This window comes from Oncorhynchus masou, chromosome 18 (genome assembly GCF_036934945.1).
Source record: "Oncorhynchus masou masou isolate Uvic2021 chromosome 18, UVic_Omas_1.1, whole genome shotgun sequence".
Classification (NCBI taxonomy): domain Eukaryota; kingdom Metazoa; phylum Chordata; class Actinopteri; order Salmoniformes; family Salmonidae; genus Oncorhynchus; species Oncorhynchus masou.
The window spans coordinates 48,312,526-48,333,400 of NC_088229.1; positions in this window are offsets into that span (position 1 = coordinate 48,312,526).

Below are 20,875 nucleotides of genomic sequence, written 5' to 3' on the forward strand. Positions count from 1 at the left end.
ACCCTCTCCGAGTTGGGCATCTCCGGCGCGGCCCACGCTTGGATTGCGTCCTACCTGACAGGTCGCTCCTACCAGGTGGCGTGGCGAGAATCTGTCTCCTCGCCACGCGCTCTCACCACTTGTGTCCCCCAGGGCTCTGTTCTAGGCCCTCTCCTATTCTCGCTATACACCAAGTCACTTGGCTCTGTCATAACCTCACATGGTCTCTCCTATCATTGCTATGCAGACGACACACAATTAATCTTCTCCTTTCCCCCTTCTGATGGCCAGGTGGCGAATCGCATCTCTGCATGTCTGGCAGACATATCAGTGTGGATGACGGATCACCACCTCAAGCTGAACCTCGGCAAGACGGAGCTGCTCTTCCTCCCGGGGAAGGACTGCCCGTTCCATGACCTCGCCATCACGGTTGACAACTTTATTGTGTCCTCCTCCCAGAGCGCTAAGAACCTTGGCGTGATCCTGGACAACACCCTGTCGTTCTCAACTAACATCAAGGCGGTGGCCCGTTCCTGTAGGTTCATGCTCTACAACATCCGCAGAGTACGACCCTGCCTCACACAGGAAGCGGCGCAGGTCCTAATCCAGGCACTTGTCATCTCCCGTCTGGATTACTGCAACTCGCTGTTGGCTGGGCTCCCTGCCTGTGCCATTAAACCCCTACAACTCATCCAGAACGCCACAGCCCGTCTGGTGTTCAACCTTCCCAAGTTCTCTCACGTCACCCCGCTCCTCCGCTCTCTCCACTGGCTTCCAGTTGAAGCTCGCATCCGCTACAAGACCATGGTGCTTGACTACAGAGCTGTGAGGGGAACGGCACCGCAGTACCTCCAGGCTCTGATCAGGCCCTACACCCAAACAAGGGCACTGCGTTCATCCACCTCTGGCCTGCTCGCCTCCCTACCACTGAGGAAGTACAGTTCCCGCTCAGCCCAGTCAAAACTGTTCGCTGCTCTGGCCCCCAATGGTGGAACAAACTCCCTCACGACGCCAGGACAGCGGAGTCAATCACCACCTTCCGGAGACACCTGAAACCCCACCTCTTTAAGGAATACCTAGGATAGGATAAAGTAATCCTTCTCACCCCCCCCCTTAAATGATTTAGATGCACTATTGTAAAGTGGCTGTTCCACTGGATGTCATAAGATGAATTCACCAATTTGTAAGTCGCTCTGGATAAGAGCGCCTGCCAAATGACTTAAATGTTAATGTAAATGTGCCGTGGCGGAGAACTTTGTGGGCTATACTCGGCCTTGTCTCAGGATGGTAAGTTGGTGGTTGAAGATATCCCTCTAGTGGTGTGGGGGCTGTGCTTTGGCAAAGTGGGTGGCGTTCTATCCTTCCTGTTTGGCCCTGTCCGGGGGTGTCCTCGGATGGAGCCACAGTGTCTCCTGACCCGTCCTGTCTTAGCCTTCAGTATATATGCTGCAGTAGTTTATGTGTCGGGGGCTAGGGTCAGTTTGTTATGTCTGGAGTACTTCTCCTGTCCTATCCAGTGTCCTGTGTGAATTTAATTATGCTCTCTCTAATTCTCGCTTTCTCTCTTTCTTTCTCTCTCTCAGAGGACCTGAGCCCTAGGACCATGCCTCTGGACTACCTGACATGATGACTCCTTGCTGTCCCCAGTCCACCCGGCCGTGCTGCTGCTCCAGTTTCAACTGTTCTGCCTGTGATTATTATTTGACCATGCTGGTCATTTATGAACAGTTGAACATCTTGGCCATGTTCTCTTACAATCTCCACCCGGCACAGCCAGAAGAGGACTGGCCACCCCACATAGCCTGGTTCCTCTCTAGATTTTTTCTTCCTAGGTTTTGGCCTTTCTAGGGAGTTTTTCCTAGCCACCGTGCTTCTACACCTGCATTGCTTGCTGTTTGGGGTTTTAGGCTGGGTTTCTGTACAGCACTTTGAGATATCAGCTGATGTACGAAGGGCTATATAAATACATTTGATTTTATTTGGTTACTGTAACTGTGCTGCCGGCAACAATTTAATTACACTTTTTTGCTGACATCTACTGACACCAGCCATATTGAATGGGTGTTGAGCATTTGTAAATTCATCAGTTCTTCTGCGCTCTTTGGCACACAGACGAGACTACTCTGAAATTGGAGTAGATGGCCAGACTGAATTTACGAACAAACCCGACATGTATCTAGCTAGCTTAATATTAGGCTATAGCTAGCTAAGCAAATGGATTTGAAATACAAATAATAATGTCTAAACGTAACGTTATCTAGCAAGCCAGCCAGCTAACTTAGCTAGCTAGGTTAACAATGAACCCTAAACACAACTCATGACGTTACCATCCTGCATGAATCTGCATGTAGCTAACCAGCCAGGTTCAATGTTAGCTAAAAAACAGGTTCAATAGTAGCTAGCTATCATTATAGCTAGCCAAGAAAATGTATCTTTTTGTCAAAGTTATTAACGTGTAATATCTGAAAATGTAGCTAGCTAGACTATCTTACCCATATACATAATTCATGGTTGGATGCGTCTCCTGTCGGATGCCATGTTTGCCTTAGTTTGAAGTTGTAATCCAGAGGCAGGTGTTTTCTCCTTAGCTATCATACTCAAATTTCCCTGATTTCAAAACTCAGTCCTCCAGAAAGTGGAGCTCAACACTTATGCAGTTTTAATACGTGATACCTTTCAAAACAATCTGCGCTAGACAGGATTACCTAGACATACTGATCAGTTTTTCTATGGCTAAACCAAATCGGCTCGTAATTTAACAATTTTATTCGTATTTACAGAAGGCATACACGTTTTTTATTAAGGCATATGAAAGTTCACGTTTCAGTTGTCATTTCTGCCCATCCCAAAAATTAAGTTCAAACTGCTCGTGTGAGGCAGTGACCCGCAACATATGCCTATTTTCCGGGAAACGGGTGTCAGGGAAATTATAGAGGAAGAGAGAGACTGTAAATTCTTCCAACAACAGCTTTATTATAAGATTTCCAATAACGAAGCAATCAACATCACCAAGAATGGTTCGGAGTTGAAAGCATAACTTCAGTGGGATAGGGAGCAGAATTTTCACTTTTGGATGAAAAGCGTGCCCAGAGTAAACTGCCTGCTACTCAGTCCCAGATGCTAATATATGCATATTATTAGTAATATTGGATAGAAAACACTCTGACGTTTCTAAACTGTTTGAATGACGTCTGTAAGTATAACAGAACTCATATGGCAGGCGAAAACCTCCGAAAAATCAAAACAGGAAGTGGGACATCTGAGGTTTATAGTTTTCCAAAGCTTAGCCTACCAAATTGAGATATGGATGAGGTTGCACTTCCTAGGGCTTCCACTAGATGTCAACCATCTTTAGAAACTGGTTTGAGGATTATAGTATAAAGGCGGGGCTCATGAGACCTCTTTGAGTCACTGGTCTGGCAGAGAGCCTCGGTCTCATGACGCGCGCTCCCGACAGAGTTACCTCTCGTTCCAATGCTTTTCTGAAGACAAAGGAATTCTCCGGTTGGAACATTATTGATGTTTTATGTTAAAAGCATCCTAACGATTGATTCCATACATCGTTTGACATGTTTCTAAAGGACTGTAACGGAACTTTTCGAGTTTTTGTCTGGATGAAGTGCCTGCGCCTCATGAAGATGGATTACTGGGCTGAACATGCTAACAACAAGTGGCTATTTGGACATAAATGATGGAACTTTATGGAAAAATCTGTCATTTATTGTCAAACTGGGATTCCTGGGAGTGCCTTCTGATGAAGAACATCAAAGGTAAGTGAATATTTATGGTGTTGGTTCAAACTTTGTTGATTCCAAGATGGCGGATATTCCTCTGGCCGTTTTGGGTTCTGAGCGCCGTTCTCAGATTATGCTTTTTCCATAAAAAAATTGTGAAATCTGACACAGCGGTTGCATTAACCTCTTACAGCTCCCCCTACTTTGTTCAATTTCCGCCTGAAGACATACCCACATCTAACAGCCTGTAGCTCAGGCTCAGTTAGAATAGTTTCACACATGAGCCCTGTATCAACAGGTATAATAAACAGATATATAGAGAGAGAGTACAGAGAACATAAGGTTGAATACATTATTATGTCCTGCTAGATCTACTGTCTCTTTTATATTATGACATTTCAGCTAGATCTACTGTCTTTAATATATTACAACAGACCATCTGTATCTACTGTCTCCATTTCACTTTGGGCATTGTTGTGTGGGCCTGCCCTCCCCTCAACAGCCTCAAATAGGCTATTTCATGTGGGTTGGGGTGGGGCGGCAGACACATGCATCTCACATTTCATGACATTACATGTTTATATATTGCTTCCAAAAAAAAATCACAAATAATATTTTATATTATTAATTTCAAACAAGGGCATTGGCATGATAAGAACTTACCAGTCCAAAACGATGTCCTCTCCCGTTCAAAAAATATTTCTCCACAATCGCTAAATGAATCGTCCTTCAACAATCTCTGTCTCACCTTCCCAATCAATTTATTCTAAAATTGTGTGTACATTTCTATATCTAGACTTAGATTTAGCTTTCCCTGACTTAGTCGCCATAGTGATTGATATATAAACAGCTGAATCAGCGCGTATACCAAACAATGCAGTGCGTAATATGTGTTTCTCCTTCCGGTATGAAACTTCAATAGCGAATGACTCACTTTTCGCTGGAGCTTACTACATGGGTTGGTCTTGCAACACATAAACATGGCCTAGTGCCGTTTAGCTCAGCTCATTGCCGTTTAGCTCAGCTCACCCAGCTAGATTTCAAGACGATCAGTGGTCATTGGGATAAAAGACAGTCAATCAACGAAACAGCGGGCAAATCATCGGTGCACAATGATGTCATAACTTGTTGTCTTCAAATCGGTTTCTCTCAGTCAATACGTCCCGTGAAATGGCCCATCAGGTTTGATTGTGTTACAAACAAACCAGTTGATTGCAGTGAAACCAAACATGACTGGAAAAGTCACGTTCTGTGTGGGTTATTTACCTGGAATGTGTCGTCGAAAATGGAATGAGACGGAATTCACGACACAATCGATTCAAAATTTTTCGTGTTAGGCTATAAAAACAGATTTTTTTCAAACAAAATATCATTCATTGTGTTACAATGAGCATTGGAATTGCAAACAGACGAAGATTGTCTAAGGTAAACTATTTATTTTAATGCAGTTTGTGATTATGTTACACCTGTGCTGGTTAAAAAAATATATTTTTATATGGGGGCTCTATGCTCAGATAATCGCATCGTATTATTTCGCAGTAAATCCTTTTTTAAATCTGACAACGCAGTTGGATTAGCAAGGTTCTAGGCTTTCGATACATGTGAGACACTTGTATTGTCATGAATGTTTAATATGACTATTTATGTAGCAATCACCGTATGTTGTGGAATTTCAGCCCGCTAGCGGGCTCCGTGCTCAGTGAGGTTAAGGAGAAGTCTATCTTTTATTCTGTGAATCACACTTGTAACTTTTATCAATGTTTATTATGAGTATTTCTGCAAAATCACCGGATGTTTTGGAATCAAAACATTACTGCACGTAAGGCGCCAATGTAAACTGAGATTTTTGGATATAAATATGCACATTATAAAACAAAAGTAACATGTATTGTGTAACATGAGTGTCATCTGAACAAAAAGTACATGTATTGTGTAACATGAAGTCCTTAGAGTGTCATGTGATGAAGATCATCAAAGGTTAGGGATTCATTTTATCTGTTTCTGCTTTTTGTGACTCCTCTCTTAGGCTGGCACTTGTTGTATTCGGCGCATGTGACAAATACAATTTGATTTGTTCCAGTTTAGACGCTTTAAGTAGTCTCATATCTTAATCTGTCCAACCCTGGAATTCATTTTGGATGCCGGTTGCGGGTGCATTTTTCTACAAACGTTGGATATCCCCCTTTGGCTGGTTCCAATAGAAATTACTCATCGCTTTGCAAGCCAGTATAATGTGACTTGCAGGCCTGATGTGGTCTGACACCATTAGTTCAAGCCAGTATTTGGGTAAAACTTGAAATAAAGCCCTATGAATTATTTATTGTATGGTCTTAAAGAATTTAAGTTGAATGATAACATATTCTCTTACGATCTCAGTTGTTTAAGGCCACATAACTAAAAATGAATGAATGTGTAACGGTGTAAATAAGTTGATTTTAAATTCCTGGATAAAACAAGTAATTCTACAATTCTATCCATTTTGCCATGGGGTTTTCCTACTGTGTATTTAAATATGATGTGCACTGAACCTATCACCCAGAATAAAGCACACTGCGTAATGATAAACTGCGTCTAATTGCTCCAATACAGTGGCAGCTGCATTCACATAGACGATATTAATAGTCAATAACCGGAATGAATGTTGACTAAAGGATTGATTTTCTGCTATTTATGAAAGTAAGGGAAGACCCCCCAGAAATTGACAAAAATGAATGGGAACATATTGGCACCATACGAAACATATACATGATGTCCAATACTGCTCAAATGGACGGCATTTCATTCAAAGCTTATGACAAATGTCATATGACAAATTCCAAGTGTCACACAGCAAAAATCCAATAGATGGCGAGCACGCTCCACAATACATTTTCATATTCCAAATGCACATCAAGTCAAGACACAAGGGTCAAATTTAGAAAATGTGAAAAAAATATTGCCCCTTAAAAAAGTGTTTTCATGACTGTTTTTCAAAAATCTTTTTTTTTTTTTTGTCAATTATGCATGTATAAGAACTGTATGAACATACTTGTCATATTTTGTCGTATTTTTTAAACTCCATAAGTAATATGTTATGTCCATTTGCAATATGATTTCATAGGAAGTCAATAGTCGAAGTCAAAAGTCAGTGAACTATTGCCAAATGCCATAAGAAATGTCCAAATGGAATATGAAAGCATGGAAAGTGCCAAATCAGGATGTTGTGTCCATTTGCAATATGATTTCATAGGGAGCCAAACGTCTAAATCAAAAGTCAGTGAACCATTGCCAAATGCAATAACAGTATTGAAAGTGCCAATAAGGATGTTTTTGTCCATTTGCCATGTACGATCATAGGAAATCGGTTTCCAAACCCAAAAGTCAGTGAACCATGTCCAAATGGTATTTATTCTGCCTAAATGATATATAGCACTATGTTAAGCCATGAATCAACCAAGATGGTCTATTTGTCAAGTATGATGAGGGAGAAGTGGGACCCCTTGCACCCCCCCAAAGGCATTCAAAAACATTTAAAAAATGTGCTCCTGGTATCCTATTCCACCCACTTTTTCCAACTCGTTCAGAAGCCAACTATCGCATATATTGATTTCTCCTACACAAAGAATCTTTCAGGAAAAACTGAACATTTGCTATGTAACTGAGAGTCTCCTCATTGAAAACATCCGAAGTTCTTCAAAGGTAAATTATTTTATTTGAATGCTTTTCTGGTTTTTGTGAAAATGTTTCCCGCTAAATGCTATGCTAAATGCTACGCTAGCTATCAATACTCTTACACAAATGCTTGATTAGCTATGTTTCAAAAGTATATTTTGAAAATCTGAAATGACAGTGTTGTTAAGAAAAGGCTAAGCTTGAGAGCTAGCACATTTATTTTATTTCATTTGCGATTTTCATAAATAGTTAACGTTACGTTGTGCTAATGAGCTTGAGGCTATAACTGGATACAGGTTTTTTTCATAGCCAAACGTGAACAAAACGGAGCGATTTGTCCTACACAAACAATATTTTTTGAAAAACTGAACATTTGCTATCTAACTGAGAGTCTCCTCATTGAAAACATCTGAAGTTCTTCAAAGGTAAATTATTTTATTTGAATGCTTTTCTGGTTTTTGTGAAAATGTTGCCCGCTAAATGCTACGCTAAATGCTATGCTAGCTATCAATACTCTTACACAAATGCTTGTTTAGCTATGGTTGAAAAGCATATTTTGAAAATCTGAGATGACAGTGTTGCTAACAAAAGTCTAAGCTTGAGAGCAAATATATTTATTTCATTTCATTTGCGATTTTCATGAAACGTTGCGTTATGCTAATGAGCTTGAGGCTATAAATAGGATCCCGGATCCGGGATTGCTCGTCGCATGAAGTTAAACAAAACAAAATATATTTCATATTTGAGATTCTTCAAATAGCCACCCTTTGCTTTGATGACAGCTTTGCACACTCTTGAAATTTTCTCAACCAGCTTCACCTGGAATGCTTTTCCAACAGTCTTCAAGGTGTTCCCACATATGCTGAGCACTTGTTGGCTGTTTTTCCTTCACTCTTTGGTCCGACTCATCCCAAACCATCCCAATAAGGATAATCGGGGGATTGTGGAGGCCCGGTCATGTGATGCAGCACTCCATCACTCTCCTTCTTGGTAAAATAGTCCTTACACAGCCTGGAGTTGGGTAATTGTCCTTTTGAAAAACAAATGATAGTCCCACAAAGCGTATCGCTGCATAATGCTGTGGTATCCATGCTGGTTAAGTGTACCTTGAATTCTATTTAAATCACAGACATTGTCACCAGCAACACACCCCCGCACCATAATACCTCCTCCTCCATGCTTTATGGTGGGAAATACACATGCAGAGATCATCAGTTCACCCACACGGCAGTTGGAGCCAAAAGTCTCCAATTTGGACTCCTGACTAAAGGACGAATTTCCACTGGTCTAATGTCCATTGCTCGTGTTTCTTGGCCCAAGCAAGTCTCTTTTTCTTATTGGTGTCCTTTAGTAGTGTTTTCTGTGCAGTAATTCGACCATGAATGCCTGATTCACACAGTCTCCTCTGAACAGCTGATGTTGAGATGTGTCTGCTCCTTGAACTATGAAGCATTTATTTGGGGTGCAATTTCTGAGGCTGGTAACTCTAATGAACGTACTGTATCCTCTGCAGCAGAGTTAACTCTGGGTCTTCCTTTCCTGTGGCGGTCCTCATGAGAGCCAGTTTTACCATAGCTGTCATGTCTTGTTATGTCTGTTCCTGTCCTTTCTCTTCATTCTCTCTCTCTGCTGGTCTTTTTAGGTTACCTTCTCTGTCTCTCATCCCTCAGCTGTTCTACATTTCCCCTAACTAGCTCATTCTCTCTTTCCCCACCTGTTCTCTCTTCCCCCTCTGATTAGGTCTCTATTTCTTTCTCTGTTCCTGCTACTGTCGGTGTCTGATTCTTGTTTGTGTTTTTTGATGCCAGAAGCAAGCTGTCGTCTCGTTTGCTTCCACCTTGTCCTGTCCTGTCGGAGTCTGCATGGCAGGTGCAACCTGCATTATACTACGTTCTTTTGTTCCATTGACTACGTTGGAAGAGGATTTATGCCATTCCTGTTTTTTATTAAAGAACTCTGTTTTCTGTTAAAACCGCGTTTGGGTCTTCACTCAAGTTCATAACAGAAGAATCAGACCAAGAATGGACCCAGCGGCTCCGGACCCTTTTCACTCCGCCGTCGAGATCCAGGGAGCGATGCTAGGCAGACACGAGGAGGAATTGTCTGCTGCTCAACATGCCGTTGAGACCCTGGCCGTCCAAGTCTCCGACCTCACAAGACGGGTTCACCAACTCCACCTCGATCCACCGCCCACTTCCAGGGTTTCCGAGTCTCCGGAGCCCAGGATCAACAACCCGCCGTGTTACTCTGGGGAGCCCACTGAGTGCCGCTCATTCCTCACTCAGTGTGATGTGGTGTTCTCTCTCCAGCCCAACACTTACTCCAGGAGCGCAGCCCGCATCGCCTACGTCATTTCTCTCCTTACCGGACGGGCGCGTGAGTGGGGCACGGCAGTCTGGGAGGCGAGGGCTGAGTGTATTAACCAGTATCAGGACTTTAAGGAGGAGATGATACGGGTTTTTGACCGTTCTGTTTTTGGCGAGGAGGCTTCCAGGGCCCTGTCTTCCTTATGTCAGGGGAATAGATCCATAACGGATTATTCTATTGAGTTTCGCACTCTCGCTGCCTCTAGTGACTGGAACGAGCCGGCTTTGCTCGCTCGTTTTCTGGAGGGTCTCCACGTCGAGGTTAAGGATGAGATCCTCTCCCGGGAGGTTCCTTCCAGTCTGGACTCCTTAATAGCTCTCGCTATTCGCATAGAGCGACGGTTTGATCTTCGTCGCCGAGCTCGTGGAAAGGAGCTCACGTTCTCCGTTGCTCCCTCTCCACATCACTGCCGCCACCTGCCGCATCACTGCCACCCTCCCCGCCGGCTCGGATGCTGAGCCTATGCAGCTGGGGGTATTCGCATCTCGGCCAAGGAGAGGGAACGGAGAATCACCAATCGCCTCTGTCTCTACTGCGGCTCCGCTGGTCATTTTGTCACCTCATGTCCAGTAAAAGCCAGAGCTCATCAGTAAGAGGAGGGCTACTGGTGAGCGCAACTACTCAGGCCTCTCCTTCTGGATCACGCACTACCTTTCCGGTCCATCTCCGCTGGCCCGGTTCATCTGCTTCCTGCAGTGCCTTGATAGACTCTGGGGCGGAGGGCTGTTTTATGGACGAGACCTGGGCTCGGGAACATGACATTCCTCTCAGACAGTTAGGGGAGCCCAGGGCCTTGTTCGCTTTAGATGGTAGTTCTCTCCCCAAGATTCAGCGTGAGACGCTGCCTTTAACCCTCACTGTCTCTGGTAATCATAGCGAAACCATTTCTTTTTTAATTTTTCGTTCACCTTTTACACCTGTTGTTTTGGGTCATCCCTGGCTAGTGCGCCATAACCCTTCTATTAATTGGTCTAGTAATACTATCCTATCCTGGAATGTTTCTTGTCATGTAACCTGTTTAATGTCTGCTATCCCTCCTGTTTCCTCTGTCTCTTCTTCACAGGAGGAGCCTGGCGATTTGACAGGGGTGCCGGAGGAGTATCACGATCTGCGCACGGTGTTCAGTCGTTCCAAGGCCACTTCTCTCCCTCCACACCGGTCGTATGACTGTAGTATTGATCTCCTTCCGGGAACTACTCCCCCGGGGTAGATTATACTCTCTGTCGGCTCCCGAACGTAAGGCTCTCGAGGATTATTTGTCGGTTTCGCTCGACGCCGGTACCATAGTCTCCTCCTCCTCCCCCCCCGGCGCGGGGTTCTTTTTTGTTCAGAAGAAGGACGGGTCCCTGCGCCCATGCGTGGATTATCGAGGGCTGAATGACATAACAGTTAAGAATCGTTATCCGCTTCCTCTTATGTCTTCAGCCTTCGAGATCCTGCAGGGAGCCAGGTTTTTCACCAAATTGGACCTTCGTAACGCCTACCATCTCGTGCGCATCAGGGAGGGGGACGAGTGGAAGACGGCGTTTAACACTCCGTTAGGGCACTTTGAATACCGGGTTCTTCCTTTCGGCCTCGTTAACGCTCCAGCTGTCTTTCAGGCACTAGTTAACGACGTCCTGAGAGACATGCTGAACATTTTTGTTTTCGTTTACATGGACGATATCCTGATTTTTTCACCGTCTCTCTCGATTCATGTTCAGCACGTGCGACGCGTCCTCCAGCGCCTTTTGGAGAACTGTCTTTATGTGAAGGCTGAGAAGTGCACTTTTCATGCCGCCTCTGTCCCTTTTCTCGGTTCCGTTATTTCCGCTGAGGGCATTAAGATGGATCCCGCTAAGGTCCAGGCTGTCATTGATTGGCCCGTTCCTAAGTCACGCGTCGAGCTGCAGCGCTTTCTGGGCTTCGCTAATTTCTACCGTCGTTTCATCCGTAATTTCGGTCAGGTGGCAGCTCCTCTCACAGCCCTTACTTCTGTTAAGACGTGCTTTAAGTGGTCCGTTTCCGCCCAGGGAGCTTTTGATCTTCTTTAAGAATCGTTTTACATCCGCACCTATTCTTGTTACACCTGACATCTCTAGACAGTTTGTTGTTGAGGTTGACGCGTCAGAGGTGGGCGTGGGAGCCATTCTTTCTCAGCGCTCTCTCTCTGACGGCAAGGTCCATCCTTGCGCGTTTTTTCTCATCGCTTATCGCCGTCAGAACGTAACTATGATGTTGGTAATCGCGAACTGCTCGCCATCCGCTTAGCCCTAGGCGAATGGCGACAGTGGTTGGAGGGGCGACCGTTCCTTTTGTCGTTTGGACTGACCATAGGAACCTTGAGTACATCCGTTCAGCCAAACGACTTAATGCGCGTCAGGCTCGTTGGGCTCTGTTTTTCGCTCGTTTCGAGTTTGTTATTTCTTATCGTCCGGGCTCAAAAACACCAAGCCTGATGCTTTATCTCGTCTCTTCAGTTCTTCTGAGGTCTCCACCGACCCCGATGGGATTCTCCCTGAGGGGCGTGTTGTCGGGTTGACTGTCTGGGGAATTGAGAGGCAGGTAAAGCAAGCACTCGCTCACACTCCGTCGCCGCGAGCTTGCCCTAGGAACCTTCTGTTCGTTCCCGTTCCTACTCGTCCGGCCGTTCTTCAGTGGGCCCACTCTGCCAAGTTAGCCGGCCACCCCGGCGTTCGGGGTACGCTCGCTTCCATTCGCCAGCGTTTCTGGTGGCCCACTCGGGAACGTGACGCGCGTCGATTTGTCGCCGCTTGTTCGGTCTGCGCGCAGACTAAATCTGGGAACTCTCCTCCTGCCGGCCGTCTCAGACCGCTTCCCATTCCCTCTCGACCGTGGTCTCACATCGCTTTAGATTTTATCACCGGACTGCCTTCATCAGCGGGGAGGACAGTTATTCTTACGGTTGTCGATAGATTCTCTAAGGCGGCTCATTTCATTCCTCTCGATAAGCTCCCTTCTGCTAAGGAGACGGCTCAGATCATTATCGAGAATGTTTTCCGAATTCATGGCCTTCCGTCTGACGTCGTTTCCGACAGAGGCCCGCAGTTCACGTCTCAATTTTGGAGGGAGTTTTGCCGTTTGATTGGGGCTTCCGTCAGTCTCTCGTCCGGCTTTCATCCCCAGTCTAACGGTCAAGCCGAACGGGCCAATCAGACTGTTGGTCGCATTTTACGCAGTCTTTCTTTTCGTAACCCTGCGTCTTGGTCAGAACAGCTCCCCTGGGCAGAGTACGCCCACAACTCGCTTCCCTCGTCTGCTACCGGTCTATCCCCTTTTCAGTGTAGCCTCGGGTACCAGCCTCCGCTGTTCTCATCTCAGCTCGCCGAGTCCTGCGTCCCCTCCGCTCAGGCTTTTGTCCAGCGTTGCGAGCGCACCTGGAAGGGGGTCAGGTCGGCACTTTGCCGTAATAGGGCGCAGACTGTGAGGGCCGCTAATAAGCGTAGGACCAAGAGTCCTAGATATTGTTGCGGTCAGAGAGTATGGCTCTCCACTCAGAACCTTCCCCTTAAGACAGCTTCTCGCAAGTTGGCCCCGCGGTTCATTGGTCCGTTCCGTATTTCCCAGGTCATTAATCCTGTCGCAGTGCGACTTCTTCTCCCGCGCTATCTTCGTCGCGTTCACCCGGTCTTCCATGTCTCCTGTGTTAAGCCCGTTCTTCGCGCCCCCGCTCGTCCCTCCCCCCCCACATTCCTTGTCGATGGCGCACCCATCTACAGGGTTCGTAAGATTTTGGACATGCGCCCTCGGGGCCGTGGTCATCAGTACCTAGTGGATTGGGAGGGGTACGGTCCTGAGGAGAGGAGTTGGGTTCCCTCTCGGGACGTGCTGGACCGTTCGCTGATCGATGATTTCCTCCGTTGCCGCCAGGTTTCCTCCTCGAGTGCGCCAGGAGGCGCTCGGTGAGTGGGGGGGGTACTGTCATGTCTTGTTATGTCTGTTCCTGTCCTTTCTCTTCATTCTCTCTCTCTGCTGGTCTTTTTAGGTTACCTTCTCTGTCTCTCATCCCTCAGCTGTTCTACATTTCCCTAACTAGCTCATTCTCTCTTTCCCCACCTGTTCTCTCTTCCCCTCTGATTAGGTCTCTATTTCTTTCTCTGTTCCTGCTACTGTCGGTGTCTGATTCTTGTTTGTGTTTTTTGATGCCAGAAGCAAGCTGTCGTCTCGTTTGCTTCCACCTTGTCCTGTCCTGTCGGAGTCTGCATGGCAGGTGCAACCTGCATTATACTACGTTCTTTTGTTCCATTGACTACGTTGGAAGAGGATTTATGCCATTCCTGTTTTTTATTAAAGAACTCTGTTTTCTGTTAAAACCGCGTTTGGGTCTTCACTCAAGTTCATAACAATAGCGCTTGATGGTTTTGCGACTGCACTTTAACCTCTCTGGGCAACCCGACACGCAAGCGTCCCACCTTGCCAACAATAAATGCAAATGCGCTACACCAAATGCTAATAGCCCTCGTTAAAACTCAAACGTTCATTAAAACTCACATGCCGGGTACTCAATTCAAGCTACACTCATTGTGAATCTAGCCAACAAGTCAGATTTTTAAAATGCTTTTCGGCGAAAGCATGAGAAGCTATTATCTGATGGCATGCAACACCCCAAAAAACCAGAAGGAGACGTAAACAAAATAATTAGCGTAGCCGGCGCTACACAAGACGCAGAAATAAAATATAAAACATTCATTACCTTTGACGGGCTTCTTTGTTGGCACTCCTATATGTCCCATAAACATCACAATTGAGTCTTTTTTTTTCGATTAAATCGGTCCTTGTATACCCAAAATGTCCATTTATGAAGACCGTCAGATCCAGGAAAAACACAGTTTTTAAACGCAACGTTATTTTTTTTAATTAAAAAGTTGCCTATAAACTTTGACAAAACACTTCAAACTACTTCTGTAATCCAACTTTATGTATTAGTAAACGTTATTAAACGATCAAATTGATTACGGAGCGATCTGTATTCAGTAGCAACAAGTTTGGAAAATGTAGCCACCTTTTCCGGTTGCATTTTTCCCAGCTGTGGACCTGAAGACCGGATGTGCCTATTACTCAGATGACCAACGATTTAGTTGCATCGAAATCACAACACTGGCGACATCGTGTGGAAGCTGTAGGAACTGTAATCCCATCCTTAAGTATTTTTCCTTCCAATAGACAATACATAGACTGGCGGATTGATTTTTTCTCCGTCGATTTTGTGATCAGGTTTCCTTGCGATTTTGACCACGGAACTCGTTCTGTTATAGTCACAGACACCATTGAACCAGTTCTAGAAACTTCAGAGTGTTTTCTATGCACACATACTAATCATATGCATATACTATATTCCTGGCATGAGTAGCAGGACGTTGAAATGTTGCGAGATTTTTAACAGAATGTTGAAAAAAGTAGCCCGATCTCTAACAGGTTTTAAGAATCTTTCAATTTAAAAAAAATTGTCCATATTGACCCACCTTCATGTCTTAAAGTAATGATGTTTTAAGATCTCTTTTAAATATATCCACAGTTTCGGCACCATCAGTTTCTCTGGCAGGCTATTCCAGAGGCTAGAGACATAATAACTAAAAGCTGCCTCTTCCATGCCTCTTGGTCCTAGGCTTATAGTTAAATGTCCAGTGCCAGAGGACCTGAGGGACCTACTGGGTACATAACTTAAAAGCATGTCTGACATGTATTGGGGTGCACAATCGTGGATTGATTAAAAACCAAAATAATCTTAAAGACAGGAGAGAATTAAAGTAGTCAAGCCTGCTTTTAACAAAAGCATGGATGAGTCTCTCTGTATCAGCCTGAGAGAAATGGCCGCACCTCTGCAATGTTCCTCATGTGGTAAAAAGCTATTTTGGTCACATTCCTAATTTGTGATTCGAAATTGAGTTCAGAATCTGAAATAACACCTAGGTTTTTTACCTTGAGTTTTAACTTTATTGCCCGTGAATTAAAATGTGCAGCAAGATTCGCTCGCTGTGCTTCGGCTCCAACAATAAGTACCTCGGTCTTGTCTTGAATTAGCTGAAAGAAGTTGTGAGCCATCCAAGTATTTAAATCACTAATACAGTCTAATAATTTATCCGGGAAACTAAAATCCTCTGGTAAGAAAAACATGCCAAGCAGAGAAAATCAATGGTGTGTTTTCTGATAATGCTGCCAAGGGATAACATACTGTATTCAGTGTATTCGTAAAATATTCAGACCCCTTGACTTTTTTCTTATGTTTACAGCCCTATTCTAAAATAATAAATATAATCTCAATCTTACAAACAATAACCCAAATTAATTAAAAAACAAAATATATATATATCCCATTTATATAAGTATTCAGATCCTTTATTCAGTACTTTGTTGAAGCATTTTTGGCAGGAATTACAGCCTCGATTCTTATTGTGTTTGACGCTACAAACTTGGCACGCCTATATTTGGGGTGTTTCTCCCATTCTTCTCTGCAGATCCTCTCAAGTTCTGTCAGGTTGCATGGGGGCGTTGCTGCACAGCTATTTTCAGGTTTCTCCAGAGGTGTTCGATAATATTCAAGTATAATATAAGTTATTTCTGTTTTTAATACATTTTCAAAAATGTCTACAAACCTGTTTTTGCATTGTCATTATGGGTTATTGTGTATAGATTGAGGATCCTTTTTTTCAATTTATCAATTTTAGAATAAAATTTGGAACATTTGGAAAAAGTTAAGACGTCTGAATACTTTCCCGGATGCACTGTACATCTGGAAGCAGTCTCTAAGGTGCAGGGTAGAGTACCAGGTGGTAGCCAGCTAGTAACACTGACTAAGTTCAGGGCATGGTACTTTTGGTGACTATGTAACAGTCTGATGGCCTGGAGATAGAAGCTGTTTTTCAGTCTTTCGGTCTCAGCTTTGATGCACCTGTACTGTCTCCTTCTTCTAGATTGTAACGGAGAGAACAGGCCATGGCTCGGGGGGCTGAAGTCCTTGATTATCTTTTTGGTGTTCCTCTGTCACCAGGTGCAGTAGACGTCTTGGAGGGCAGGCAGTGTGACCCCGGTGATACTTTGGGCTGACCTCACCACCCTCTGGAGAGCACTGAGGTTGTGGATGCTGCAATTGCTGTACCAGGTCGGTGATACAGTCCAACAGGATGCTCTCAATGGTATAGAATCAATCAATCAATGTAGAAGCTTGTTAGGGTCTTAAGGGCCAAGCAAAATTTCTTCAGCTTCCTGAGATTGAAGAGGTGCTGTTGTGATTTCACCACACTGTCTGTGTGAATGGACCATTTCAGGTTGTCAGTGATGTGTAATTCGAGGAACTTGAAGCTTTTTACCCTCTCCAATGCAGCCCTGTCGATGTGGATGGGGGCGTGTTCTCTCTGCTGTCTCCTGAAGTCCAGAGTCAGCTCCTTCACTTTGTTGACTTTGAGAGAGAGGTTATTTTCCTGGCACCACCCCGCCAGGCCCCTCATCTCATCCCTGTAGGCCTAATCAACATTGGAGGTAATTAGCGTTGTGTCGTCTGCAAACTTGATGATTGAGTTGGAGATGTGCGTGGCCAAGCAGTCATGGGTGAACAGGGAGAACATGAGGGGGCTGAGCATGCACCCTTGTGGGGCCCCCGTGTTAATGATCAGTGAGCAGAGGTGTTGCTGCCTACCTTCACCACCTGGGGTCGGCCGGTCAGGAAGTCCAGGACCCAGTTGCACAGGGCAGGGTTCAGTCCCAGGGCCCAGAGCTTAGTGTTGAGCTTGCAGGGCACTATAGCGTTGAAGGCCGAGCTGTAGTCAATGCACAGCGTTCTTACATAGGTATTTGTCTTGTCCAGATGGGATAGTGCAGTGTTCAGTGCGATGGCAATTGTGGCATCCGTGGATCTGTTGGGGCGGTCTGCAAATTGTGGTGTGTCTAGGGTGTCAGGTAAGGGGGTGATAAATATGATCCTTAACTTCACAGTAATGAGTGCTACATAATAATAATAATAGTAATTTAGTTCAGTTACTTTTGCTTTCTTGGTTACAGGAACAATGGTGGACATCTTGAAGCAAGTGGGGACAACAGACTGTCATAGAAAGAGATTAATTATGTTCGTAAACACTCCAGTCAGTTGGTCTGCACATACTCTGAGGACGCAGCTTGGGACGGCATCTTGGTCGGAGGGTTAACACACTTAAATATCAATGGAGGCAGCTGAACGGAGGACGGCTCATAATAATGGCTGTAACGGAGCGAATGGAATGGCATTACATCAAACACATGGAAACCATGTGTTTGATACCATTCCGCTCCACCATTACCACGGGTCCATCCACCTCAATTAAGGTGCCATCAAACTCCTGTTGCGAAGAAGAATTTTAGCTTGCCTGAGAGCAAGATCAATAAAATCAGAGCAACATCTGAGCAATAACATTGCTAAATACGTGTATGCTACCAATAACATCCAACATTTGATTGGATTTTATTTGAGATATCGGTGGCTGGCTTTCCGAATCCCTTCCGTGACTGTCTGGAATGTGCCAAATGGTGGAAAATGCCTCACCCAAGATTTTAGACCATGTTAGTTGAAAACTATTTAAAAAAATAGTTTGCTGTTATTAAAAGAGACAAATTCTTGTCTCCTATTATTTAAAATAATCTCTCATGGTTGAAATTCTCCAAATCATATCTCCTATCAGTCCTTTACTATGATGGTAGATATTTCCTGATGTTAATGACCAATGTTAGAGTACATGCCACATACGTCTGAGTCGTTCAATTGCGACTCCACTTTGTCCCTGTACTGTCGTTTTGCCTGTTTGCACAGCTGGTCTGCTTGTACACATCAATGTTCCCAGTCACCTTGCATTGGTTTTATGCAATGGTATGCGCTTTCAGTTTGCCATCTATCTACGTTTTTTTTTATTGGATAAGTTCTAATAGTCAGTGGGAACAACTGTCAGGACCCGGTTGCGAACCCGGGTCTCCGGAGTGAGAAACAGTCACTTAACCAACTGAGCCACGAATAGTCAGCAGAACCCAGAAGATGAGGCAGACACAGCAGTACTTGAGACGGTGTATTTAATAAAGTAAAAAGTGAAGTCCTTCAGGAAAACATGTAACTCCACAACCTCAAAAGGAATTCCACAAGAACAAGGTAATCCACAAGGTAATCCTCCAAGACAAAAAGGTAAATCCATAAGATGGTAGGTAAAGCATAAAAAGCCTCAAAAGATACTCAAAAATAAATAAACAAGAACAAAAAAACAGAATTCCACAAGAGCGTCCACCGGGATCAACAAGAGTACACAGAATGCTAGGGCTGGGTGCTAACATACAAACACAGAGCAAAGAACTGAGGGAAACTAAGGGTTTCAATACAATCAGGGGAAACGAGGCACAGGTGCAAATAATAATGGGGATCAAGGGAAAGCAAAAGGTCAAAAAGCACAATGGGGGCATCTAGTGACCAAAAACCGGAACAACCCTGGCCAAATCCTGACAACAACATCCTCTATGCACTTCCTGATTAACTCAGTCACCAAGTCAGAGTATACATCAATACTATTCTCAGATGCAAACCGGTACATATCCCAGTCAACGTGATCAAAACAACTTCAGGAGTTTGTTCCTGTACAGGAACCAAATCAGCAGAAATTCCAGAGTGCCAACCAATTGTACTCGTTAAAACTCAAACTTTCATTTAAATTGCAGGGTACTCAATTTAAGGCACACTCGTTGTGAATATAGCCAACATGTCAGATTTGTAAAATGCTTTTCCACGAAAGCATGAGAAGCTATTATCCGATAGCATGCAGCCCCCAGAAACACACAAAGGGGACGTAAAACAAAGAAATTAGCGTTGCAGGCGCTACCCAAAATGCAGAAATAAAATATAAAACATTCATTACCTTTGACGAGATTCTTTGTTGGCACTCCTATATGTCCCATAAACATCACAATTGGGTCGTTTTTTCGATTAAAATCGGTCCAAATATACCCAAAATGTCAATTTATGAACACAGTGAAATCCATGTAAAAAGGCACCTTTCCCAACGCAATGTAATTTTTTAAAATTCATAAAGTTGCCTATAAACTTTGACAAAACACTTCAACCTACTTCTGTAATCCAAGTTTAGGTATTAGTAAACGTTAATAAACGATCAAATTGATCACGGAGCGATCTATATTCAATAACTAGACGTTTACAAAACGAAGTCCAGTTCCTCACGGACATTGTTTTCAGTTGCACACCTGAAGACCGGATGTGCTATTGACCAATCGAACCAAGGAAAAAGGGCCCTGGTAATCACAGCACTGGCGACATCATGTGGAATCTGTAGGAATTGCGTCCTAAGCCATCATTTCCACAAACTCAGTCTTTAGGATCCCAAGGGGGTGCACATTTTGTATTTGGATGGACCTGTAGGAAATACAAACACTGGCGGATGGATTTTTTCTTTGTAGATTTTGTGATGAGGTTTTCTTGCGATTTTGACAACGGAACTCGTTCTGTTATAGTCACAGACACCATTGAACCAGTTCTAGAAACTTCAGAGTGTTTTCTATGCACACATACAAATCATATGCATATACTATATTCCTGGCATGAGTAGCAGGACATTGAAATGTTGCGCGATTTTTAACAGAATTTTGAAAAAAGTAGCACGATCTCTAACAGGTTTTAAGCATCTCTGTGTGATGCCAGGAGTCCATTACAGTGCCCCTGTCATGTCCTATTTACTTTATTTGTGATTAATAGGCTGTGCATTTGCAATGAGAAGCACATTCAGTCTGAGAAAAGAAATGCTTGTTTAATCTAAAATCGCATTGAATCAGTTCTCGTTCATCTTGTCTTGAGACTTTTCCGTAGCCCGCCACATGGACAGGGAGAGATATGGCATTGCATGCAATGCAGTATACATCTGCAAACAGATGCAACCAGCTTGTCAAATCGACAGACCTATGTCTTTTCAAATTCACGCGTCTTTGTGTGCATACACACACTCACACACAATAGACACTCACATGCAATTACACATAAACAAGTCGCACACACACACTCTACTGTACGCACAATTGTCAAAAGTATATTGTTCATTCCTCTTGCGTAGTGGAGACTGTACAAAATATGCACAGAATGGGACAGTTCCTCCTTATAGGTCCAAGCCTCTATAGGGGGAGGATTACAGATG